Below are 27,542 nucleotides of genomic sequence, written 5' to 3' on the forward strand. Positions count from 1 at the left end.
CCTTATACCTTATACAAAAATTAATTCAAGATGGATTAGAGACTTAAATGTTAGACCTAAAACCATAAAAACCCTAGAAGAAAACTGAGGCAATACCATTCAGGACATAGGCTTGGGCAAGGACTTCATGACTAAAACACCAAAAGCAACAGCAAGAAAAGCCAAAATAGACAAATGGGATCTAATCAAACGAAAGAGCTTCTGCACAGCAAAAGAAACTAACATCAGAGTGAACAGGCAACCTACAGAATGGGAGAAAATTTTTGCCATCTACCCATCTGACAAAGGGCTAATATTCAGAATCTACAAAGAACTCAAACAAATTTATAAGAAAAAAAAAACAACCCCATCAAAAAACGGGCAAATGATATGAACAGACACTTCTCAAAAAAGATATCTATGCAGCCAACAGACAAATGAAAAAATGCTCATCATTGCTGGTAATCAGAGAAATGCAAATCAAAACCACAATGAGATATCATCTCACACCAGTTAGAATGGCAATCATGAAAAAGTCAGGAAACAACAGATGCTAGAGAAGATGTGGAGAAATAGGAATGTTCTTACACTGCTGGTGAGAGTGTAAACTAGTTCAACCATTGTGGGAGACAGTGTGATGATACCTCAAGGATCTAGAACTAGAAATACCATTTGACCCAGCAATCCCTGGATGTATAATCCAGCAAACTCAAAGGATTATAAATCATGCACACATATGTTTATTGTGGCACTATTCACAATAGCAAAGACTTGGAACCAAATGTCCATCAATGATAGACTTGATTAAGAAAATGTGGCACATATACACCATGGAATATTATGCAGCCATAAAAAATGATGAGTTCATGTCCTTTGCAGGGACATGAATGAAGCTGGAAACCATCATTTCCAGCAAACTATCACAAGGACAGAAAACCAAACACCACATGTTCTCACTCATAGGTGGGAATTGAACAATGAAATCACTTGGACACAGGTCTGGGAACATCACACACCAGGGCCTGTCATGGGGTAGGGGGCTGGGAGAGGGCTAGCATTAGAAATACCTAATGTAAATGATGAGTTGATGGGTGCAGCAAACCAACATGCCTCATGTATACTTATGTATCAAGCCTGCACGTTGTGCACATGTACCCTGGAACTTAAAGTATAATAAAATGAAATAAAATAAAGAAAATCTGAGTGGTGTGGTCACAAGCCAAGTAGTACCACCAACCACCTGAAAATGGAAGAAGCTAGAAACAAATTATCTCCGAGGGTCTTAGCAGCAAGTGCAGTCCTGGTAACACACTGACTTCAGCCAAGTCCAGAACAGTAAAAGAATAAACCTCTGCTGTTTTAGGCCACCATGTTTTTGGTGATTTGTTACAACATCTAGAGGAAACTAACACATGTTTTTCTGGGAATTTACTGTAATTTTCTCTCCTTCTGAATGCAACAAAATTTTTATAATAAAAGAGTTTAGTCTGTCAATTTTTTAAAGATCCGGATCCAAATGTATGTTTTAAGGAAAAACAGTATTTTTAAAAATTATTTCAAAGAAAAGATGATACACACAAACACAAAAAAACAGGCATTAATATCAGATCATTGCCTATGTTATTCTGTATTAATGACACACCAAAATTTTAAAATCTTTATTTTCTTTTTTTTTCTACTTTTAAAACATCCTTCTTATTTGACAATTATTGAATTACTTTATAGGCAACGTGTAAGCTAGTAAACCACAAACTATATTATGGAGATAAAATTGTAGGAACTAATCTCTCAAGAACCAATGGCAAGTGATATAAAATATAGCACTTGTAGGCTTTCTGATATTTTTCATATTGTGGCTTCCAAGTCATTCTTAATTTTGTAAACTATTTTTTTGTGAATTTTCTCTCCTCCAAAAAATACAACATAAGTTATCCAAATTTACTGCCATAATCAGAGTCTATTTTGGCAAAGAAAGTTATTGGCAACAAAAAAGGGTGGTGGTTCAGAGGAGTGTGGAAACCCTTTCAAGTGATCTCTCATATTTTGTATGATCTTGTTTTTCCTTCTCATCACAAGATATTTTGGCTTGGAATTAACAACCTAGCAAGAGCAGATGAACTGCTACATCATCACACACTAAAAGAAGACAGCACAAAATATGTCTAATTTATAATGAATTTTCAAAGTAATTTCCTTTTTAATGGTACTGGATTTCGCAGCGTAGATAGACTGGTAAATGGTTGGCACAGATACACAAGGGTAATCCAATAGAAATTTAGGAGCAGCTTGAAAAGAAAAATTATTCACTCACCCTTTTTAAGCCAACTTTTTTTCTGAGAAAGAGCACATATTTTAATGTTTGTGTATGAAAGAGAATTATAGGTAGGGAAATGGGAATGAAGGAGCTGGAAGTGGAGTGAAGTTGTGGAAATATTTAAAGACAGTGGATAATCCAAAATATAACTGAATTTGGAATGGAAATTCACTCTTACATTTTAATGTGCATGTGTCTGAGGTTCTTGTGATTCGTAACATTTGAACAGAATTACAGATCTCTGTTTCAAGGACCACTAAGTCTTGAGTAGCTGGAAAAGTGACCTCCTGTCTCCATTTTCTTACGTATTGAACTTCTCTCTGCTTTCCATTCTACATTAGGAATAGTTAGCACATCTCTCAGCTTGCCACCGAGTAAACCCCTTCTCCCTAGAGGATCGCTACCCTTACCCTTCCCTTCATGCCTGGGCATGATGGATGGGAGAAAGTTGTGTTGCTGGATATGGCTAACACATTGATGAGTCCATGGCAACCGTTCTGCTTGATCTGGTGAGGAGTGCACTTAGAAACCACTCCTACGCAAGACAAACTCTATGTCAAACCATACAGTGGACCCACCTATGAAAATCATCGTTTCTAAATCATCTTGGAACCACCTTATACAAAGAAAATATTGCAAACTGCTAGAAGTGAAATCTTCAAGTCCGTTTCAATTCTGCTGCCGTGTCCAAATACTTTCTATAAATCGCCCCAGTCTCGGGTTATGAGGAAGTTAAAGAAACTATGAGAAACACATGATACAATGTTACTGCATGACATATGGGGTTATGACTTGTTTACAGTGGGAGCACTCAATATTATAAAAGATTAAAATTCTCCATTAATTAATACCTGGGTTAAGTGTGAATAGAATCACATTTCTAAAATAACATTTTTAGAATTTAGTAAAATTGTTCCAGAGTTTATTTAGAAGGGTATATTTTCAAATGCTCAGAAAATTTTTAAGGAACAAAGAGAACAGCAACATTTAAAATAATAATTAAAGTGGCAGGGTGATGATGCAGAGAAACAGTGCTGGAAGAAAATAGAGCTCACATCAGAAACAACTACATAGGTAGATATAGCACATAATAAAGACAGGACTGCGAATGAATGGGAGGAAAGACATTTATTATTAACAGTGTTGGCAGAACTCACCGGCCATTTGAAAAATAAATAAATAAATCTGTATTTTTACCACGCTTCTAACACTAACATCAAGTCCAAATGGAACAAGCACTTAAAGGTAAAACATTAAGATAATGGGGAAAAAATCACTTACATATTTGTATAATTTTAGCCACAGTGCATGTTTCCTGGCTGGGCATGGTGGCTCACGCCTATAATTCCAGCATTTTGGGAGGCTGAAGTGGGAAGCTTGCTTGAAGCCCAAGAGTTCGAGACCAGCAACGCATTAAAACAAAAAGTTATTAGCTGAGTGGTGGTATACACCTGTAGTCCCAGCTACTCGGGAGGCTGAGGAGGGAAGATCACTTGAGCTCCACAGGTTGAGGCTGCAGTGATCATGCCACTGCACTTTAACCTGGGTAACAGAGCAAGACACTGTTTCAAAAGAAAAAATACAACAACAGCTTTTCTCAGCTCAAAGCAAAAATTATAAAGTAAAAGGTAAATGTACACATAGAAAGACAAAAACATAATTATTGTACACAAAGATATGTAATACATAGACATATATTATAAATAGAAAATTAATACCTACATCAGAAAATAAGTAAACTTTAAGAAGTAAAAGAAAAAACTAAATAAATATTTATAGCCTATATGACAATAGGTAAATCTCCTTGATACGATGACATTTTCTTCTCAGTCAACAAGGAAAGATATCAGATTCATTTTTAATTGGGCAAGGAGTGTTAGGATTCATTTCGCGGAGGACACAAGACGAGTGGCCATTAATCATTGGAAACGTTGATCAAACTCACAAATAACTAAATTCAGATAACAATAAAACATCATTTTTCAACTATCAAATTGGTAGTGGTCAAAAGGTTAGTAATACCCGGTATTGGCAAGAACATGGGAAAACAAGTTCTGTCATGTGCTGTGAGTGGGAGTGTAAAATTGGGCTAATTTTTTGGAAGGAAAAATGGAAACATCTATTAAAATGTTTAATATTCATATTCTTTAACAATTTCACATCTAAGAACTTTTCCACACACAAATATGCAAAGAAATGTGAATGATAACATTTTTTTGCCTCATGGTTTATAATGATGAAAAAATTAGGAACTGATAGCTGTGCCCAGTGGCTCACACCTGTAATCCTAGCATTTTGGGAGGCCTAGGCGGGGCCGATCCCCTGAGGTCAGGAGTTCAAGACTAGCCTGGACAACACGGTCAAATCCTGTCTCTACTAAAAACACAAAAATTAACTGGGTGTGGTGACCCGCACCTGTAATCCCAGCTACTCGGGAGGCTGAGACAGGAGAATCGCTTGAACTCTGGAGGTGGAGGTTGCCGTGAGCCGAGATCACACCACTGCACTCCAGCTTGGGCAACAAAGTGAGACTCCATCTCAAAAAAAAAAAAAAAAAAAAAAAAAAAGCACTAATTAAAGTTTTATCAACGAAGAAAAATTAAAATTAAATATGTTGACATGGAAAGACATTCAAGACATTATTATTATTAAGTCTACAAAAGATAGTTGCCAAACTAGATATATGATACTATTTTTGTTAAGAAACTATTTATATGCCTAGGTATATATGTCCATGGAGCATACATGCACACATATCTGAAGGAAAATTCATCACTCTTTACAGTGATGACTTCTGAATATGAAAAGTATGAGGAAATTTCAGGAGGAGCTGAGGCATAGAAATAGGCAGTGTGAACTGGAAGAACCAATCCAGGATGGTAAAAACAGTTAGAGGCACCAACCTAGTATAAGTAAATAAAAACAAAAAATAAAAGAGACCTAAGTAACAGCGCGCCGTCTCCTCTCCCTGTACCACCCCAGCCCTCACCACATGCCACCCCTTCTCCGTGCAGCCCTATCCTGGCCTTCCCTGAAAGGCTTCCCTGTAGATCTCTGTTGGCTTCAGTCAATGGGGCACTGGCAGGGAACTGAACAGCAAGAAGAGAGGGGTCAGGGTCTTTTTTCCCTTCTTCCTTACTGTCTTGGCGCTGTGTCTTGTAAAAATCAGGTTCAGTAAGGAAAGATTTTATTCTAAAGAAGTATTGCGGGGTGGGGAGACTATCGCACTGGGAGAAAGCTCTGATGATAACGTCAGAAAGCTCTGATGATAACGTCCGCCAAGTATCTCCGGAGTTGGGGAAAAGGAGATTTTCTTGTATAGGGAGGAGGAAACAAGGCTAGAAAAAAACAAGCACGGGAGAGTGGGATGAAGGGATCATGTGATGGGCAGTGGATCACGGATGCTCTCCTCAAAGGCCAGCCTTGTCCCTGGAGGGGCTGAAGACTGGCTCAGACAGAGGGTGGGCCGATGTTCAGGGACCTGGGGGAAGGGAAAAGCTTAACCAAAGTCTGATTAACAAACGTTTTATTCTCATTGATCAGTGATGACAAGTAGTTCGGCTAATCATTTATGAGGCCAACAATGGGAATTTGGGGGGTCTGTGTCTGGCCTTGTCACAGGCAAACAAGGTGGTGGCTGGGGCAGGAGGGACTCCCTTGATTCTTATCTAGGTCATGCAGGGAAGGGTAGTTCCTTGCAGTAAGCAGTTTCCCAGAATGCGAAGGGTAGAAGATTTCTTAACGTTTCCTGTTTTCCAGAATCCCAGGGCTTGGGTAAAGTTCAAGTTTGTCAGCCTCCAGCAATGTGGGCCTTTCTCTGCAACTACAGAGGGCTTAGGGCTGTCCTCAGGCTTCCTGCTGTGACCCATTTCCTCACCTGCCTCCTCAGCCCTAGAGCTCAGGACGCCACCAGCTATTGATGGTCTCTGGGGATCTCAACACCCTCTGTTGGTTCCTTAACTCACACTCCTACCACCTGCTCTCAGTTTAAATGATTAAAGCCTCATCATCAGTTCTGAGCTCAACTCTATGTCCTGCTGTGGCCCTGGTGGCTTGTAACAACCAGTTAAAAAATTAATGTTACTCTTCATTTTGTGACATCAAGTTTCTTTTTAAGGCAGCCACAGGTTACCAGCTAAATAAGGTAGATGTCGAGGTGCCAATACAGCGAAAAGACTGAACCTGAAGTTAGCTTGTTTCATTTATTCTGGAAAATCACCAAAATGTATATCACGGTTAATACATTGTCAAAGGGTCCTAATCTTGTTCTGCTTGAAGACAATACCTAAGTTTGATTTTATCATTGTCAAAAAGCTTTTATGAGGCACCGATAGGAGACACTAACTTGGAAACATCGGGCCAGGAAGGCCTTGAGTCTCTTAGTCCAGGGATCCCAGGGTTTTGTTGCGGTGGTGGTGGTTCAACATGGCACCTGCTGCCCCACTGCAGGCCCGAGCTGAGCTGAGAGAAGGAAGAAACTTGGGCCACACTGCACTGCTTACTATGCTTCCCTCTGCCCGCTTTCTCTCCTGCTGCAAACAGGAAGAGACCTTTCCTTTATTTCTCTTACATCCTGCCTTCTTCTTGTCTCCAGATAAGCCTTCATGGCTTTTCTAAACAGCAAAGGGAGCGTTCTATCGAGCAGGGTCTCCAAGCCCAGTTGTTAATATGGCAAAAGTGGAAATAAATGAATATGGAAAATCCATTCTTAAGACAATAGCTGACTTTACCAGCTATTGTTTTGCCAAACAGTTCAATTTTAGACTCAAGAGCTGAGTATCTTCTTAGCCTTTCCTTCTGCAGCCGTTTGGTAGCTAATGTCAGTTGCCATCTGAGCAGAAGATATTTTGGGTGAGATGAACTCAGGTCCTATATTCACTAGGGCAATAGTGAGAGGAGAGCTGTTAAATGATTTGTTATATATCCCACATCATAGCACAGCCTCTTAATTAAAACACCCAGGCAGCAATTGCAGTGCGAGCCTTCAGGAGCACAGGGGCACTTCACTCACCACATGGAGACTTGTGAGATGCAAAAAGCCAGAAGCCCATCCCCACGTGGAAGGAGGTGCACCTTTTGCTGTAACCCTTCAAGCTGTGGAGGTGAAGGACTCGTGCACAATGGAACTACAATCCTATTTACATAGCCATCAATTACACTTACAGAACTATTCCAGATAAGGTTTGTGTGGCATTTTTGTATTGACACAGCAGTCATAAACCAACAAGAATTATCAATACTTAGTAGATATGAAAACAGTTAAACAACAAAGCCCCCAGAAACCTAGCATTATATTGCAAGATCCTTCAGGAAGCTTGACTGTGAGACAGATTTGTGGGCTCTGACTGCAGCCTCAGAGGCGCAGTGCAGACTGTATTCAAAATCCCTCTTGGAAAGCTTTTGTACTCAAAGGGAGCCCAAGAGTAACACTTCTCCACTGATCTATGTATAGTTTAGGCAGCAGAGACTAGGAACACAAATAATAGCAATGGAAATTCAGCTTATTAAGTTTTACAGTTGTGGCAAAGAGTTTCTGAGTCTTAGACTGGAGTTTCACAAATGAAAACAAGGCAGAAAATATTGTCTCCATTGACACAAAGAAGAAAGCAGTCTGCCAGAAAACAGAGAAGCATGTGCCAGGGGTACTGTTTGTCCAAGCACTTGCTTGAAACTCATTTGATGCTAAACAGTGGTCAAATGACAACATCCAATTCCAAAACTTACTGCTGCCCAAAGTACCCCCAATACGTGACCTTCCCAAGCCTCTCTTGTTAGAAACCAAGAGCTATTTTATCAAGTTGAATTCATCAAAAAAATTTTATCGGGTTCATTTTGAGTGACACCCTTTCAGTTCTGCAAATATAATGAAGCAGAACCAAAAAACGGTATTGTGTGAATTGTTAGGGTCAGGAACTGTGGATCTGTAGGCAACCTTACCATCAGAACAGCAGCTTCCCAGTGGTTCTCCTTGGCAGAGGTTGGATGTGGAAACATAACACACAGGACCCATCATCTTACTTAAGCTGCAAGGCATTCTGGTTGTCTAATGCAGTAAACAAACCACTGAAAAATAGTTGGTCAGGGTTCAAGACCAGCCTTGGCAACATAGCAAGACCCTGTCTCTAGAAAAAAAAAATTATCTGGGCATGATGGTGTGCACCTGAAATCTCAACTACTCGGGAGGCTGAAGCAGGTGGATTGCTTGAGACCAAGGGTTCAAGGTAACAGTGAACTATGATCATACCACTGCACTCCCAGGCAACAGAGTAAGACCCTGTCTCAAAAAACAAAAAGAAGTAAAATAGTTACTAAAACAATAATTTTAGTTTGCTTTTCAATCTAAGGGTTGACTGGGCTCAGCCAGGTAGTTCCTGAATTCTTGCTCCAGGTCTTCTAACTACAGTCAAAACAGTCAGAAGATGCCTGGGGCTTCTTCACTCACACCACTGACAGAAAACTCAAACAGCCAGGGACTGGCTCTCCCTCTCAGGCATGTGCTCTGCTCACCTGAAGCCCTCAGGGGTGTAAGCCTTCCTCCTACGTGAGTGTCCCCAGACAATCTGGCAGATGCTTCAGGTTCTTTTCTAACCTGCCTTCTGGGAGTCAAGGGCATCACTTCCACCAAACTCTATCATGGGAGGCGTTAAAAAGCCCACTCAGTTTCAAAGAAGGGGTCTTAGCTGCCACCCCATGGTGGCAGGCATTTCAGAAAATGTACAGACCTGTTTTTAAACCATCTCATAGGGGGTTGACACCACTACTATTGTCTTTGTGAAAACCCATGAGAAACAGAACAACACTGCATAGTCTAGAAGGAAAGATATTTTTCAAACACCAAGATGGGGGTTCTTGAAAGCCAGGCACCAATAGAAGTGCCTCAAAACCAAAAAGAGAGCAGGAATCCACATCAGGACACAATCCCAGCCCATCCTATCTGACAGCTGCTTCAGAACCCAAGTGATGAGAAGTTTCTAGTTTAATACAAGATTCATAGGGCAATTATGCCATAAATTATGGATAATTTTCTTCAAGTATTTGCACATGATTTCGCTCTTAAAAACCTCTATGTATTTCTGTATAATTCAACTCAGAGCATGAATTAAATTCTTCTCAACTCATCTTTTTTCTTATAAACCTCAACTTTAAAAAACCTCATTTGATATTACAGTAAAAAGTTAGTTCAACTTCCATCACCGTTCTAGGATCCATATTAAAAATACAAAGTAGAACCATAGAGAATGGGTTTAATTTTGGACTGTCTCCATTAGCAAATGTCACCTCCTTTACCGGCACATAGAATTTCAAGGAGGAAGAAACTCAATCAAACCTATGTATACATATTTTTTAAAGGTTATAATGAGTATCCAAGGCATCAACACTACCATGAAGTCATTAATTTCTTTCAGCTATCTAATGTCAGCTATTACCTTCAAAAGATTCAGCTCTATAAATAACTCCAAAATGGAGAAAACTGAATTATAATTTACAGCTGTACTATTATTACTGTATAATTAGAAATTGGGTAAAACAATTGCCCTTAACCAACTTTTGAATAAATCAATCAGAGGGATTTGATAACTGTAGACACTTATTTCATGTAAAACTAGAATTAATAATTAAAGATTGACAAAAACTTATGTAAAAGGTTGAGGCTAGGTGAATGTTTTTCATTACAAGATAATTTTTTGCTATATTAAACAATTAACTTGTCCAATGCATCCATTAACCATTACTGTCTAATTTTATAAGTGGAAGAAGAAAAGTATTTATATGTCTTAACATCTACCTGGCCAGAGAATGTCATTCTTTCAGCAAAGATTAAAATGTATTTGATTTCTGGTCTCATATTAGACCATATCTTAATACAAATGCATGAAGAGCATATCATTTGAAAATTGTTCTGATGTGTTGAACTTAATGATCTAATCACACTTTTGTCATTATGATGAAGAACTAACACTTGTCAGGTAATAGAATTAAATTTAAATAGAAATGCTCATATATTTAATGGCTAATTTGGAAGAATAAGCTTTTTAAATTCAAAATTCACTTAACAAAAAACTATTGAGTAATTAAGTTCATGATTGCACTTTAATCTAAGAAACACGTGAGAGTTTGAAACATTGAAAGTGTTAGGAGTACATACTCAAAAATGCCATTTGTTCTAATACAACTGCCCACTCTTTGGTTGGTTTCAATCCTAATTTTTCTCCTATTTCATAGTATTTTGTAATCCCCTCTTTTCTTAGGGACACATGTGCAGCTCCTGGTTTCACTGTAGGAGCTTTGTCTCATTCGCCTCATGCAATTTCTCACATATTAAGTCAGCCCACAGTCACCTCCTTCCTCATCCAATATGAGAGGCAGAGATTATTAATATGCTGGGTCTATCTGCTTCATAGTATGGGATGGAAGTCCATGGAAAGCAATGCTCTGTTATGCCTCCGTATCACAAAGGCTCACAGCTAAGGTAAGATGGGGGCTAGCGGAAGCGGTTGTGTAATGGAGCTGACTCACACCAGTGGCTCACAAGAGCTGGCTGCTAGACTCTCAGAAATCCTGTAAGCTGGCTGTTAAGGTATTGCTAGCTTAAAATAGGTCATGATGGGAACATTTACACCACGAAAATCAGCAAACCCTACAAACCAGATGGCGGGGTTTGGACAGGGAAATTCATTGGACAGGGTTTATGGCGGGGAGGACAGGGAAATTCATTGCTGAACATTGACCAGCACACCACTCTGTTGAAGAAAAGAGTGTTTACTATATGATATGCTACTTTCATAAAAAGATAATTGCACTTAATTCTCACAGCAAAGCTACAAAATAGGCATTATCATTACCTGCTTTTTCAGAGAAGAAAACTGAGGCTCAGAAAAGTAACTTGCTGGAATTTGAACCACATCCAAAGGGTTTTAAAATCTAAAGCGGTCGTCTTTTTTACCTCACTAACCTCTCCCGTCTGCTTCTTTCTTTCCCGTAGGATTTTAGGATTGGGTGATATCTTAAATGTTCTCTAGTCCTGTCAGCTTGTCGCTGAGATCTGCAGTATAATAAACCCCTAAAATGATTGTCCTGCCAATGTCTGAACACTTCCAGTGTCAGGAAGCTCACGACCTCAGACCATTCCGTTTGAAGGCTCTTACTCTTAGGAAACGCTTCTTATTTTGAATAGAAAACTCCATTTTTGCCTTCAACTGTCGGTTCTTGTTCTACCCACAGAAAATTTGAGAATGGTAAAAGCTTTTTAGGTTTCTATGAATTTAGCATGCCAGGAGACCTAGAAAATGGAGGGGAAATCAATGCATTTGTCTCCGTTTTGCATTTTTTTAAATTTACATGCATCCATCCACCCATCCTGCAAGCATTTGTTGATCAGCTTATCAGTGATCTCTGCTGGACTACATGTTGGATGCTTAAAGATGAGTGCAATAGTTGCTGACCTTAAGAAGCTCAGCTGCTAGACCCTCGCCACTCAAAGTGTGGTCCTCAGACGAGCAGCACGTCACCATTTCCTTGGAAATGCAGAAGCCTAGATTCCTCTCAGAACCCAGAACTATCAAATCAAAGTCTGTACTTTAACAGGGTCCCACACAGGATTCCTTTGCCCCCTACGTGTTGAGAAGTCGTAGTCTCAACTGAAATGAATATTTTACTTCTCTACAGCAATGCACTTCCATTATTCACCATAGTTTATGTTTTAATGAAATATTTTCCTTAGTATCTATGAAGCACCCACATAGCTCTTTGGAGATGCTGGTCTTTATCTATATAGTTCTTTCTGTTTTAAAGGGTTTTTATCAAAGGTAACAAAGTTGTGTCAAAAATGTTTCATCTAGCTGGGCACGGCGGCTCATACCTGTAGTCCCAGCACTTTGGGAGGCTGAGGCAGGCAGATCACTTGAGTTCAGGAGCTCAAGACCAGTTTGGCCAACATGGTGAAACCCCGTCTCTACTAAAAATACAAAAATTAACCGGGCATGGTGGCAGGCACCGGTAATCCCAGGTATTCAGGAGACTGAAGCAGGATAATTGCTTGAACCTTGGAGGTTGAGTTTGCAGTGAGCCAAGATCACCCCACTGCACTCCAGCCTGGGAGACAAAGAAAGAAAAGAAAAGAAACGGAAAGAAAAGAAAAGAAAAGAAAAGAAAAGAAAAGAAAAGAAAAGAAAAGAAAAGAAAAGAAAAGAAAGATAGGAAGGAAGGAAGGAAGGAAGGAAGGAAGGAAGGAAGGAAGGAAGGAAGGAAGGGAAAGAAAGAAAGAAAGAAAGAAGAAAAGAAAGAAAGAAAGAAAAAGAAAGAAAGTAAGAAAGAAAAAGAAAGAAAGAAAGAAAGAAGGAAGGAAGGAAGGAAGGAAGGAAAGAAGGAAAGAAGGAAAGAAGGAAAGAAGGAAAGAAAGAAAGAAAGAAAGAAAGAAAGAAAGAAAGAAAGAAAGAAAGAATTTCATCTTAAGCTGATTTTCAGAGTTCACACACACTTTTTAATGACTATAATAAAAGCCCCCAAAGTGCCATGATTTCAACATATTATGCATGAGTCATGTCATAGTTTTATAGCTGTATTTGGTTGCATGTTTCTGTTTCTCTGCCGTCTGTATTCAGAGTTCACACATTCAGTTTTTCTTTGAGAAAGTCCTGCAGGGAAGGACACTGCAGACAGAGAAGGTCCATTCTTCATCATAGATAATATCAGCATTTGCTTAAGGGTACCACAGCAAGATCCGTCCAGATTCAAGAGAGATCTATTTTCTTTTCTTCTTCTTCTGAGTTACTAGACATATTTATCTCCTCTTTGAAGAAATGGCCTTTGACCTAGGAGCTCATCCCTTAACAGGTTGGAAGTCTTTTCAGTCTACACTTAATCCCAAAACAAGAAAAGAGAAATGAAAAAGCAACCACAATACATACACATTGCAAAGCAAGACAGGGTTTGAGGTGGTATTTTAATCATGGAGCCTATGGGGATATTTTAAATGTATAGGTTGGATTGAAAACTTAAAACATCAAAGTTCTCATCCCTTGGTGTATACACACTGCTGTTATAACAAAGTACATCTGCTTCCAAACCTCTACAACATACATATGTGATATGTATCAATAATACTAACAATATACCACTGCACTTTCTTCCAAGATATTTTTGTTGCCAGAGTACACTATTTTTTTCTCTGATACACAGTAATTTAATTACTCCCAAAAAGTGAGAACAATATTACAACACAACATTTATCACAAAGAATCCTCAGAAAACAAGTAATTCTAAATGGCTAGAGTTTTAGCCCTATTTATATCCCAAACAACTTTTTTGTTTTTATTCTCTTCATGATATAGTTTGGATCTGTGTCCCCTCCCAAATCTCATGCATAATTGTAATCCCGTGTTGGTGGTGGGGCCTGATGGGAAGTGACTGGATCATAGAGGTGGTTTCTCCTGAATGGCTTAGCATCATCCCCCCGGTACTGACCTCGCCATAATGAGTGGGTTCTCATGAGATCTCATTCCTCTCTGCCTCCTGCTCTCACTGTGTGATGTACCTGATCCCCCTTCACCTTCCACCATGATTGTAAACTTCCTGAGGCCTCCCTAGAAACCGAGTGGAGACCAGCACTATGCTTTCTATAAAGCTGAAGGACCATGAGCCAAGTAAAGCTATTTTCTTTGTAAATTACCCAATCTTGGGTATTTCTTGATAGCAGTGCAAGAACAGACTAACACAGAAAATTGGTACTGAGGAGTGAGGCATTGCTGTAAAGATACCTGAAAGTATGGAAGCAACTTTGGAACTGGGCAATGGACAGAGGTTGGAAGAGTTTGGAGGGCTCAGAAGAAGACAGAAAGATGAGGAAAAGTTTGGAACTTCCTGGAGACTGATTAAATGGTCTTGACCAAAATAATGATAGTGATATGAACAATGAAGTCCAGGCTGATAAGATTTCAGATGGAAATAAGAAACTGGTTGGGAACCAGAGCAAAACCACACATATTATACCTTAGCAAAGAGCTTGGTTGGATTGTGTCCCTTCCTTAGGAATATGTGAAAGATTAAACTTGAGAGTGATGACCTAGTGTATCTAGCAGGAGAAATTTCTAAGCAGCAAAGTGTTCAAGATGTGGCATGGCTGCTTCTAACAACCTATGCTCAGATGTGGGAGCAAAGAAATGAGTCAGAACTTGTATTTAAAAGGGAAGTAGTGTGTAAAAGTTTGGAAAATTTGCAGCCTGGCATGTGGTAGAAAAGAAAAGCCCATTTTCAGGAGAAGAATTCAACTACTTGCTAGAGAAATTTGCATAAGCAAACAGAAGGCAAGTGTTGTTAGCCAAGACAATGGGTAAAAGGCCTCAAAACCATTTCAGAGATTTCCCAGACAGCCCCTCCCATCACAGGCCTGGAGGCCTAGGAGGACAGAGTGGTTTCATGGGCCAGGCTCAGGGCCCCACTGCCCTGTGCAGCTTTGGGACCCTGCTCCCTGCATCTCTGGTTGCTCTGGATCCAACTGTAGCTCAAAGGGGCCCAGATATAGCCTTGGCTGCTGCTTCAGAGGGTGCAAGGTGTAAATTAGGTGGTTTCTGTGTGGTGTTAAGCCTGCAGGTGCACAGAGTGCAAGAGTGAATAAGACTTGGGAGCCTCTGCTTGTTTTTCAGAGTATGTATGGAAAAGCCTGGGTGACTAAGCAGAAGGCTGCTGCACTAGTGGAGCCCTCATGGAGAACCTCTACTAGAGTAGTGCAGAGGGGAAATGTGGCCCCACACAGAATCCCCACTCAGGCACTGTCTAGTGGAGCTGTGAGAATCGGGCCATCATCCTCCAGACCCCAGAATGGTAGATCCACCACCAGCTTTCACCTGCACATGGAAAAGCTTGAGGTATTCAACTACAACCTGTGAGAGTGGCTGCAGGGGCTGAACATCGCAAAGCCACAGGGGCAGAGCTGCCCAAGGCCTTGGGAATCCACCAACACTATCATGACCCAGGGCAGCAGTTTACCCTGTATGTGGGACATGGAGTCAAAGGAGATTTTTTTGGAGCTTTGCAATTTAATAACTGCCCTGCTGGGTTTTGGACTGACATTGGGCCTGTAGCCCCTTTCTTTTGGCCAATTTCTCCTTTTGGGAATAGTAATGTTTACCCAATTCTTGTACCTCCATTGTCTCTTGAAAGTAACTAAGATTTTTTTTTTTTTTAATTTTACAGGCTCATACGTGGAAGGGACTTACCTTGTCTCAGATGAGATTTTAGACTTTGAACTTTCAAGTTAATTCTAGAATGAGCTAAAACTTCAGGGGATTATTGGGAAGGCATCACTATTTTCAAATGTGAGAAGGACATGACATTTGGGAGGGGCCCGAGGTGGAATGATATAGTTTGGATATGTGTCTCCACCCAAATTTCATATTGAAATTTAATCCCCAATATTAGAGGTGGGACCTGCTGGGAGGTGATTGGATCTTGGGGGCCATTTCTTATTAATGGTTCAGCACCATCCCCCTTGGTACTGTCCTAACAATAGTGAATGAGTTCTCTTCAGATCTGGTTATTTAAAAGCACCTCCCCACTTGTTCTCTTGCTCCCCCATCTACCATGATTTTAAGCTTCCTGAGCCCTCCCCAGAAGCCAAGCAGATGAAGAGCACCATGTTTCCCGTACAGCCTGCAGAACTCTGAGCCAATTAAACCTCTTTTCTTTATAAAATACCCAGTCTTAGACATTTCTTTATAGCAATGCAAGAATGGCCTGATACACCTGGTGTCTCTTCCTCTCCTCATAAGGACACCAGTCATGGGGGGTCCACCCTAATGGCTTCATTTTAATGTAATCGCATTCGTGAAGACCTTATCTCCAAATAGGGTTACACTCTGGGATGCTGGGGTTAGGACTTCAACATATGGATTTGGGGGAACACAGTTTAGCTCATAACCTTACGTGTCAGGCACTCCCAGATGCTTCACCAGTAGAAACTAGTTTACCCTCCCAATGACCTTTTGAGTCAGATGCAGTGTGCCTCAGATCTTAGAGAAAAAGGAGCTGAGAGGCCCAGAGAGGCTCAGAAACCAGCACCAAGTCACAAAACTAAATAGCAATTGGCAGGGCCGGATGTCAGCCCTGGTACTGCAGCTCTCAATCTCAGTGCTATGCTGACCTTGCCTTTTATTCGGAGCCTCAGCACATTGATAAATGATCATGCTGGGTTAGTGCTGAGAACAACTCTATTTGCTCCTATATTAGATGACTCCAGAATGCTATGCTTTTTGTGGCCTCCTGCCAGTTTTTATTGTTTTCCTATCTCCTCCCTCAATATAGCTCACTCTCGTATTGTCCATATGGGAGCCAGTCCAGGGCTGTGCTGGAGCCAACCTCTTGGGCTCCTGAATGCCCATTGCGTGCCTCTTCCAATGCCCCACATTCACCACTTGCCTGAAATGCATCATGGTAGATGGTGGGAGGAGTTACACAATGGAAACTGGCAAAGACTATGAATCAGAACTTCTTTTGTTACTTTTTGAGGAGTTAGTTTTTCAGCACATCATTTTCTATGCCCGGCACCTTTTCACCTTCCTCTTGAAATTTACCCACAAAAAATATGATCTCTAAGAGATTCATATGATGAATTCTTATCTTAAAAGTGTATTTACTTTAATGAGCAAACTTTGCAACAACTTCTTTTTTCTCTTTAGAGATTTTTTTCTTACATCATCTGTTATCAAAATATACAAGTATTCATGATGCTGATGATCAAATTTTATACTATTTGTTTATTCAATCCTGTGCCTAATAGCATTATAGCCAAGAAAACCAAAATGCCACTAACATTAGTTTTTCATATAAAAATTCACATGTTACACAGATGCATTTCCATTAGTGCAAAAACATGGGAAATGCAAAATTCAATAAAGAATTTTCACTTACTGTTAAATTACATGGCAGAATACCTACATCTATAGTACTAAGTCAATGATCGTAGTAAGAATTTTATTTTATTTATTTATTTATTTATTTATTTTACAGACGAGGTCTTGCTCTGTTGTCCAGGCTGAAGCACAGTGGCTTGATCTCGACTCACTACAACCTCCATCTCCCAGGCTTAAGTTATTCTCCTCCTCAACCTCCCAAGTAGCCGGGATTACAGGTGCCTGCCACCACACCTGGCTCATTTTTTGTATTTTTAGTAGAGACAGGGCTTCACCATGTTGGCCAGGCTGGTCGCAAACTCCTGACCTCAAGTGACCTGCCTACCTTGGCCTCCCAAGGATTATAGATGTGAGCCACCACACCCAGCCCATAGTAAAAATTGATACAAATTTTATATCACAAATTATAAGCATAGTGACCATCTTCCTTCAGTCTTTTATTATATATATTGGCTCCTCTATTAATAAGCTGTGGTTGGCATTCTTTTGAGTAAATATGCATTACTAGAGAAAGAAATAATACCTGTCATATAGGAACCTCAACGGTCCCTTTTAGTATTCATGGGCTATGGTTTTTATCTCTTTTTTTAGATCTAGAGTCCTTCTTTATCTTCCAATCACAGGAAGTCCTTGCTCCTCTCCCACCTCACGTTTCCTTGGGGCCTTTCAGCTGGCATGCCCCTCCAGGGGGATGAAGCAGCAGAGAATGGTCTAGCCTAGAATGGTACCTCACTCCAGCCACTGATTCCGTGCAAACTGTGGTCAAACTTGCCACTTCCACCAACTCTGCACTGTCCGTCCACATACTTTGTCAACACGTGCTGGCTTCAAAGTTATAGTGTTTAATTCAGGCATCCCTGCACTAACAACGCCTAGGAAAGAAAACTGAGCTCAAACATCTGATTTGCTAACAAAAATGGACAGAATTTCCGACACTTAACTTGAACCGGAGCACATTCATTTGGAACCCTACCATGTGGTTAGGTCATCCCATTTTGGTGAAGGAGGGTAGGCAAGAAACAAAAAACTGCTTTTTATCTCTGCCAAAAATACTAACTCACACAGTTTATGGAAGACCTACTGTGTGCTAGATCCTGTGACAAGTGCTTTGTCACACCATCTCAAGTGGTGCTCCATACAGCCTCATGAGGCCGATATGACATGTCCATCCCATGGATGAAGAAGAAACTGAAGCTCAAACGAATTACTTATTTGTTCAAATTCACCTCCCTAGTGAGCGGCAAGGCCAGGATTCAAACCCAAGATTGTCCCATTCCGGAGTCTGACCTCTCTCCCTCCACCATGCAAGCTGCTGGTGTGAATTCAGCAGTGGAATTTTAGAACTCGAGGGGGCTTTAAAGGTCATGAAGCACAAGATATTGGGTGTCCAGGGAAATCACAAGTATAGAGGTTAAAAATCCCTGTGGACATTAGGAAACTAATCTCTTTCCTTGCACCTTTGAACAGACAGGGAGTTCCTGCTCTGTCATTTTCCACCCCCTGTGAATCTCTGCTCTGTATGACTTCTACTCATTTGTAAACAAAATTCATTCTTCCCCCCAACCTGCTTCATGGGTGGTGCTGATGAAGTACAGAATGTCTGTAAAACTCTTTGAGCACATCAAAGACGGCACTGTATAAATACTATATTATTATATGCATTCCCATAGGAAGCATCTCCAGGATCCTTTGATCCATAAATATTTCATTGACTCAGCCCAGCCAAAGCCTTTTCAGACTCTGCGGCATCATAAGGTAATTGACCACAGAAAGAGTTCAGAAAGTGGTGCATTCGGCCTCTGCGCCGGAGCTCCCATCTCAACACTTTAATTTTGACTTGATCGTTTTAAAAACAATTTTATGTCTTTTTTTACATTTTAAAGTTTAGAGAAAGCATGTACCTGCATGTAATGTCTGGTTCCACGTTATAATAAGAGAATACATTGAGCATAAATACTGACACATAAAAAAAAAAGAAAAAAAAACACTGCTCACTTTTTAAAGAGTAAGAAACTCTACAACATTCAGGTCTCTTTCCTGAAAGATAATTCATAACACTCTTAGATCTATGTTTTTCTTCTTTTATGACATTTCAATTTAACTTCATTGCATTTCTAAGAGAGGCAACATGCGTATTTTTCACATCATTTGCAGAAGGAATAAATTTAAATATACAATTTCCCAACGAGTCAAATGTATTGTTGCCATCTCTGTATCATAATTGGGATGTCTGAATTTATTAGAAGACATATAAAATATGTTATATTTAAGCCAAATTAACTTTATTTATTATAATTCCAGAAAAACTCCCTATTTTCAAACCCAAAGAATCTTTGGAAAAACTGTTGATGATTTTTTTTAAAGATGAATATTCTTGAGCAACAACTAAAGTTTAATGAACATATTTGAATGTAAATTATTTGTGAAAATTGCTAAATATTAAAGAAAAATTTTACAGTTTTCAAGTAATAATATAATTATGGGTCAGAAATATTTTAATAAATAAAATCTTCTGCAATCCTAGGAAAAAAGAAAAGGATTATAACTAAAAGCTATAATTAGTTGGTTTAATTGTCTAATCGCTACCATTTTTCTGGCTTCTTCTCTACTGACTCAAAAGAACAAAAACGCAAAACAAAGCAAAGAAGAAATGAGGAGGATGAGTTCTCATTCATTACCCTTTACCTAAAGGTTACATCAGTGGGAGTAAGAATTCCCACTCAGCTTTGTAGCAGATGTGGACTGACGCTTATAAAGAAATATTAATCATCACGATCATTAAAAAAGGAAAAGAAAAAAGCCTCATATAACAAGCAGATATTTGCTTATGGAATTCTATTAGACCAACATGACCACTGAAAATGCAAAATTACTTTTATCTTCCTATCTTATTCTTGGCACACTTGCTCCCAGCCCTAATGTCTTCCACTGTATTCCAGCAATACCTACTCTCTTTGTTCCCCAGCCAGGATCCCCTATTCACAAGAACTTCGTTGTACTTCTGCTCATGCATGTACCTGCAAATTTGTGACTACCAAAAGGATCATGATCAAATCCACAATAACATTTGAGGACACAGATAGAATTTTACCTTTAATTCACAGGACACTCAGAAGTGAATGTATGTGTTTAATGGTACCCTGTGGTCGTGTGAAATATTGTTTCATCTGAGATGCAGAGACACTGTTTTGTGTTCTCACAGCTCCCTCCTTGAACCATGGCCAGCATAAAGAATAGTCATATGATCACCAAGACTTGTTCAGGATACACCAGACACATCAAATTTGCCATTTTATTCGCCCCTAAAATACATCCACTTACTCATTGGCAAATAATTATTGAGCATCTACTGAGTGCTGACAATGTTCATGATGATGAATATGGAATACAGAACATGAAGCTACCTTCCTGGAGGAGGACAGAGGGTTAGCAAGTAAACAAATCATCAGTAATATAAATTCAGAGAGTTGTATCATGTATGAAAAAGTTAAAAGATGGTTAAAGATGTACGGTATCAGGCAGGAGGGCTGAGGAAGTTATCAAGAAAGGGTTCTCTGAGGACGTGACATCTAAGCAGTGACTTGAATGAAGAGAAGGAGCAGATCATTCGAAAATCTGTAGAAGGAGCATTTCATGGTCAGAAATAATGAGAGTCGGGCCGGGCGCAGTGGTTCACGCCTGTAATCCCAGCACTTTGGGATGCCAAGGCGGGCAGATCACGAAGTCAAGAGATGGAGACCATCCTGGCCAACATGATGAAACCCCATCTCTACTAAAAATACAAAAAAGAAAAAAATAGCAGGTGTGGTGGTGCATGCCTGTAATCCCAGCTTCTCAGGAGGCTGAGGCAGGAGCATCACTCGAACCCGTGAGGTGGAGGTTGCAATGAGCCAAGATCATGCCACTGCACTCCAGCCTGGCAACAGAGCAAGACTCTGTCTCAAAAAAAAAAAAAAAAGGAAAAAAAAAATAGCGAGAGCCCCATTAAGACTCTAAGAGCATGAGGATAAAGGGAAAGGATGAGGGAGGAGAGCAAGACCAGGATTAGATCGTATAGCAGCATCAAGGTGTGGGTTTTAACTTAAAGGAAAGGGAAATCCTTTAGTTGTATGCAGGAGGTGATGTGACATATTTTACATTTTTGGAAGATAATTATCTGTCGATAATATTAATAGATCACCCAAGAACAGGGATTGGTGCAAGAAGACTAGGAGACCCGGAGAGAGATGATGGAAGCTGGAGTACAGAGGTTGCAGTGGAAATTGGGAGCAATATTAATCTGAGTTCTCTGAAAAACAGATTCCAAAATGGGATTAACTAGGCAAGAATTTTATTATGGGAGATGACTGCATGGAAGGCAATGGGGAGGGAGCTGGAAAATGCTGGGACATGCAATTCTGACCCAACAAAGGGCTGGGCAGAAGCATCCTAGACTGCCCTGGTAAAACTGCCTTTTGACCATCTAAAGTGGCTCAAAAAAGCCTGCAAGGAGTCCCTGAGCCCAGTATGCCAATAAGGAATCTCATATGTCCCCGGAATGGGCAGCTCCCGTGCTCTGCAGCACTCAACCATTAGCATGGAGCTGACTTTGAGGGGCAACCATTAGCATGGAGCTGACCTTGAGGGGCAAGTCATGCAAATACAGCAATGACTTGAGAAGCCTAGCTTGCTTGGGCCCTTGCTCAGTGAGACCCCCTGAAGTGGGAGGTCTCTGAGACACAGGTTTAAGGCCACTGGGGGAGCACTGATCAGAGTCAGCATACACAGAGAGAGGGAGAAGGCAAAGCTTCAGATCATGGTGTGTGGTGGAGAAGGGGAAGTATGCATGACAGCCATGACTCTTGAAACTGACTAAAGCGTGATACATTCGTGTGTAGATGATGTCACAGCGGTGAAAAGGAGAAAGCTTTCCATAGACTGGCAAGGAAAGATATATTAAATGAGAAAAACAAGGTCTAACCTCTAAACAGAATACTATTCAGAAATGAAAAGAACAAACTGCTGATTCATGCAATGACCTGGACGAATAGCTAACAACTTAGGCTAAGTGAAAGAAGCCAGAACCAGAAGGCTGTACACTGCATGACTGCATCTTTGTCACCTCCTGTGTAAGGCAAAGCCATCGAGACGGAAATCAGACGAGGGCTTGCCAGGAGCTGGGGTGGAGGGAACAGTACTGACTTCTAAGGGAGGCACGAAGAAACGTTCTGAAAGAGTGGTGGGTCCGTTCTATATCTTCATGTTGGTGGTGTTTACATGATTGTATGCATTTGTTGAAACTCATAGTACCAGACACATTTTCAGGATCAGGGTTAGGGTTCAATAAAATGACTGAATATAAATTTCCCCTCAAGAAACCCAACTTCAAAAAAAGTACAAAAGAGCATTTTTAGTTTGTTACCCTTGAAGTAAAAAAGGAGAATAAAAAAATTATATTTGCATGTTTTTATAATTGTAAAAAAAAAAGACTGTAGAAGCATAGGTAAATAAATCACAGTGGTTATCTCTTAGGAGGTGGAACTTTGGGCGAGCAATAAAGATGTGGGGAAAAATTTCTACTATTTATGAAATAAATTTTAAATAAATAAAAATATTTTGAAATAAAAGAGAGAGAGAGGACTCAAGAGGATGCAAACATTTTGACTAAGAATTGAGTGAATAATAGCCATACGATGAGTGAAGATGCGGGAGCCCAGGAAGAGGTAAATTGAGGGCATAGGGTGGGAGGGAGTAAGAACCGAGGGTCCTGTGTTGCATGCCAGCAGTTAGAGATGCCTATGGGCCTCCACATGGAGCTGATGAACAGGCTGGGTTTTGTACCAGTCTCAGGGTCAGGGACAGTTCCCAGGCTGGAAATCAATGTCATTAGTGTGCTGTTGGTGTTCTTAGCCATGGTTCAGGATGAATGAACACTTACAGGCAGAGTGGAGAGAAGGAAGAAGAGCCCCAAGGCCACACCCCATCAAGAACTGATGGAGAGAAAGAGGAGTCCCCAAAGGGGATGGAGAAATGGCCAGAGATGTAGGGGACAATGTGGGCACAGGAGTGTCCCAGAAGTCAAGTGCAGACCATGTTTGAAGGAGGAAAATCTCGGCCAGGTGTAGTAGCTCCTGCCTGTAATCCCAGGACTTTAGGAGGTCAAGGCAGGCAGATCACCTGAGGTTAGGAGTTTGGGACCAGCTTGGCCAACATGGTGAGACCCTGTCTCTACTAAAAATACAAAAATTAGCCAGGCGTGGTGTCACACGCCTGTAATCCCAGCTATTCAGGAGGCTGAGGCAGAAGAATCCCTTGAACCGAGGAGGCAGAGGTTGTGGTGCGTACAGATCGTGTCAGAGGGAGACTCTACCTCCAAACAAACAAACAAACAAACAAAAATTTAAAAAAAAGAAAGGAAGGAGGAAAATCTAGTCTATGATTTCAGAGGCTTCCAAAATATCAAATCAGAGGAAAACTGAGAATTGGTGGCTAGATTTGCATGATGTTTACGGGTGATTTTGACAAGAGCTGTCTTAGAGAAGGGGGCAGGGAAAAGTCTTGGTTAGAATGAATTTATTAAAGGAAAAAAAGGAGCTGGGGACGGGTGACAGTGAGCAGACTCCACGTGACAGTCTCTATGGCAGAATATTTTAGGTGAAGAAAGAGCCGTTCGACTGACATCACCATGTTTGTTTACCGATAGGAGTAAGACAGTAGAGGGGGATGAGAATTTGCAAACAATCTGAAATTACCAATTTGGGTGGAGTTGTTTTCAAGCTATTGCTTTATAAAATTGCATCTGAAATGCATGTGCACCCTACATATTGCAATGAAAGAAACACTCTTCTATGGGTTTAATTATAGATCTGTTATGTCCTAAAACAATATCACCTCAAGCTCTTTCAAAATTAATGATTTTGTACAGAAACAGGTATTAATTTTCAAATTCTCTATGTAACTAAGGTCATCATTGCAATTTCAATCACATAATTTTCATTTGCTTTTAATACACTTCCACATTTTTCATTCTTTGAAATGAGATAACCTGTTAAAGTACACCCTCCAATGTACTCCATGGCCACATCAGAGCTACAATGGCTGTGAAAATCCTTTACCTAAAACCAACGGTATTCTTTTTAGTGTGGCTTTTATACCAGTCATAAAAAATTATTCTTTCAAGGAAGGAACACAGGAAATGTAAAAATAAGTAAAACACAATATCCTCCCATAGGAAATTGATAATCTAAAATGGGAGTTACCATATACACATAAATCGCTACGATATGTTATGTGTTAAAAGAAGTACAAACCGCTATAGGGACTTGGGGGAAGGGGGGATCGGCTTCCATCCAGTGTGATGGAGGAAGACTTGGCTGTGAAGGTCCCAGAGGAAGCAGAGGGCACTGTCAAGCCAGGGAACCTGAGGAAGGGTTATTTACGGAGGCACGTCTGTACAGAGTTTTGGGTGTTAGGAAGCCAACTGCAACTCAGCAACCTGGAGTCGTCACAGCCAAAGCTCAAAGTGACAAGTGTCACCAACAGCAGTTCCCAGTCACGGGGAGGCAAACAGGGATAGGCGAAAGAAGCCTCATAGAGAAGCAGCTAGCTTTAGTCAAGGGAGGCAGCCAATAGGAAGTGACCTCACAGCAGGCGCTGAGGACTAAATTCCCTAACTTCTCCCTGTTCCCTTCCTCTGAGCCCCTGCCAGGGCTCCCCACTGACATCCCCAACTGAAAGCCACAGGCCTGGGAGCCTGTCCATGATGCTCAGCATCCTGAGGCACATGCCTGAGATTTGAAAAATGAATCCTTAGAGGTTAGGTGTGCTCCTCCAGGTAGAAGGCATAGCAAGGCCAAATGTCAAAAACCATGAACAAGAATCATGGTGTGCCTTCCACCTTGAATACACACACAGTCAAAGTGAAGAATAAGATGTGAGATCAAGCTTAGAGGACCTGGGCAGGGCAATAAATACTGTGCTCGGGGTTTGCGTTTGACTTCGTAGAAAGCGAGGACTCATTGTAAGTAACCAGTATTCCAGAGCAGCACAGAGAAAAGCAGGGAGGCAGGAAATTCGAGGCAGGGAAAATAGGGAGAATCTGCAGGATTAAAGACCCAGCCAGCCGTGTTTCTATGTCTAGTGTTCTCCATAGGATAATCAAATTAAAATCCTTTTTAGCTAGGCAAGAATCTAAATGAATTTCCCAGAAAATGAGAGATTCAGCTACTATCAGAACGCTTCCGATACTGTGAACATGAGGCACAAGGAGTATTTTCAGGAAAGTAAATGATGGCACTCTTGGAAATGGAAAAACTCAGTTCAGAACTTGACCAGACTTTGAAGCTACATTTTCACTGTGAAAATGGTGTGACCACTGTGGAAGATAGTTTGACAGTTATCCAAAAAGGTGAGCATCAAATTTTCATATGACCCAGCAATTGCACTCAGTATAGCCAAAAGAATGGAAAGCAGGGACTCCAACAGATATTTGCACACCGGTGTTCACTGCCGCATTACTCACAATAGTCAAAAGGCAGAAGCAGCCCAAGTATCCATCAACAGATCAGTGGACATACAGTGTATCCTCTATACACGATGGAATATTATTCAGCCAGACAAAGAAATGAAAATTTTGAAATAGGAGAGTGCCTTGTGCGGTGGCTCACTCCTGTAATCCCAGCACTTTGGGAGGCCGAGGCGGGCGGATCACGAGGTCAGGAGATCGAGACCATCCTGGCTAACACGGTGAAACCCTGTCACTACTAAAAACACGAAAAATTAGCCGGGCGTGGTGGTGGGTGCCTATAGTCCCAGCTACTCAGGAGGCTGAGGCAGGAGAATGCCATGAACCTAGGAGGCGGAGTTTGCAGTGAGCCAAGATTGTGCCACTGCACTCTAGCCTGGGCAACAAAGCGAGACTCTGTCTCAAAAAAAAATAAAATAAAATAAAATAAATAAATAAATAAATAAACAAGAAACAGGAGAGTGCCCTGATCCCTCTTGCAGGACATGTGACAGGGCTGTGGCTTGCCTATTGTGTCACTGCTGCTGCTCATACCCTGACAGAACGGGGAGCACACAGACGGGCAGGTGCAGGAGCCGTGGCAGGTGCTTTGGGCTCTGGCCCTGCAGTCGTACCTAAGGGTGGACGCCTGCAACCCCTGTGTTACAATGCTTTCAGCCTTGCCATCCGCAGACAGCTTACGTTTACCAGATCAGTGGACCCTCTGCCTTTTCACAAGGGCAGACGGCCAGTGTGACATCTTTCTGTATCCTGAGCTCTTGCCCAGTATCCTAGAAGAATTGGGTCACACATGGGCTTGAAGGATGAATATAGGGTTTTAATGAGTGGTGGAGGTGGCTCTCAGCAGGATGGATGGGGAACCAGAAGGGAGGACGGAGCGGGAAGATAATCTTCCCCCGGAGTTTGGCTGTCAAGCAGCCAATCTCTCCAACTGCCCCCAGACGAAGTCCTCTGGGTGTTCAGAAGTTCCTCTTCTCTCTTTCTCTGCCACATCGTTCTGCCATTCGTCTGCTTGTCTCATCTCCTTCTCATCTCCTTCTGGAGCCTGGGGTTCAGGGTTTATACGGGTACCGGATAGGGAGGCGTGGCGGGCCAAAAAGCAAAACTTTTTGGGCACAAAAAACGAAATGCTGTTCCCACTTAGGGCCGTGAGTCTCCAGGCTTGAGGGTGAGGCGTTGCCAGGGAACCTCCCTCTTCTACACAGTATTTCCCTGTCTCCTGTCTCTATCATTTTGACATATGCTACAACGTGAATAGATCTTAAAAACATTATACTAAGTGAAAGAAACCAAACCCAGAAGAAAAAATGTTGTGTGATTCCACTTATACAAGATACCTTGACTGGATAAATTCCTAAAGACAGAAAGTAGACAAGAAGTTAGCAGCAGCCGGGGTGTGGGGGAAGTTACTGATTAATGGGCACAGAGTTTGTGTTTGAAATGATGAAAAGTTTTAGATATAGATAGTGGTGAGGGTTCTGAAACATTGTGAATGTATTTAATGCCAATGAATTGCACAGATCCAAATAATTAAAATCATAACTATTATGTTATTTATAGTTTACTACAATGGTTTTAAAACATCAACTACTGATACACACAACAGAAAGTATGTGATGTGCATCAAAAAGAAAGATTTCCTATGTTAAATAATGTGTATCCAATTTTACAGCATTTTTCAAATTACCGTTCTCTACCAGTGAAGTCTGTAGCAGGTCCAGGCATACAGTATGCACACTGTACATTCTAGAAATCTATTAATAATCCTACTGTATAGCAAGCCTGCATGCACACACACGCCACATACAATACACACACCACCGCCCCCCACCACCACACA

The sequence above is a fragment of the Theropithecus gelada genome, chromosome 17 (genome assembly GCF_003255815.1).
Source record: "Theropithecus gelada isolate Dixy chromosome 17, Tgel_1.0, whole genome shotgun sequence".
NCBI lineage: Eukaryota > Metazoa > Chordata > Mammalia > Primates > Cercopithecidae > Theropithecus > Theropithecus gelada.